The sequence below is a fragment of the Myotis brandtii genome, unplaced genomic scaffold (assembly GCF_000412655.1).
Source record: "Myotis brandtii unplaced genomic scaffold, ASM41265v1 scaffold434, whole genome shotgun sequence".
Classification (NCBI taxonomy): Eukaryota; Metazoa; Chordata; class Mammalia; order Chiroptera; family Vespertilionidae; genus Myotis; species Myotis brandtii.
In genome coordinates, this window is record NW_005366599.1 from 513158 (window position 1) to 513992 (window position 835).

Here is an 835-nt window from a genome sequence, read left to right on the forward strand (position 1 = left end):
GCTCAGGGCCCCCATCCACCCCCAGCGGGTGAGGCAGTGCCCAGGAGAGGGGTCCCTGCCCTCGGTATTCCCGGGGCGCCATCCTACCCCTGACCTTGGCACATGCGTCCGCCAGGGCTTCCCTGCTGCTCAGGGCAGGGGAGTGAGGGAGGCTCAGACAGAGGCCGCTGCCCGAGCCCCCAGAGAGCCGGGCAGAGCCAGCCACACACCAGGCCCTCGGACCGGCCCGTCCCGGGAGCCCGGAGCCCTGGCTGGAGGTGCCCCCCGTCACTGTTGAAAGTGGGAACCAGGGTCTCGGTCAGCGTACATCCCTCAAGTGCGGGGCCCCTGGCAGATCCGTGGGGCCAGTGTGAGCGGATGGTCCTCACCCGGCACCACTGCCCTTGAGCGTCAGGGGGAGTTCAGGCCCCACCGGGGGGCCCGGCCTCACGGCTAACGGTGCCCCTGCAGGTCCCTCGGTTGGAGGCCTGGCCCGCAGGAGCCTTGGAACGTGACCTGATGGGGAAGATGTGGTCGCTCTGGGGTTGGGTGACCCTCATCCCACGTGACTGGGGACCTTGTAAAGGGGGAGATTTGGGCGCAGACGTGCACGTAGGATGGATGTCATGCGAAGACGGAGCAGAGAGAGGGGGCGGGTCTACAGGCCGAGGATTCGGGCAGCCACCTGGGCCTGGTCCCCCTCACGGCCTGAGGGACCAGCCCCGTGACACCTGGACCTTGGGCGCCGGCTCCAGAACCGGAAGAGAAGGTCCCATTGTTGATGCCCAGCCGTGGGCTGTGTCCCGGCCGCCCCGGGGACATGCACGCGCCCCGGGCAGCTGTTTGGAGGCCTGCA

General features: G+C 69.1%; 1 protein-coding gene across 1 annotated transcript in view; it reads left to right on the forward strand.

Moving 5' to 3' along the window:
- PRDM16 (PR domain containing 16) overlaps positions 1-835 on the forward strand; it is an 82425-nt gene that overhangs the window by 74942 nt on the left and 6648 nt on the right. The gene's annotated exons all lie outside the window — the stretch shown is intronic.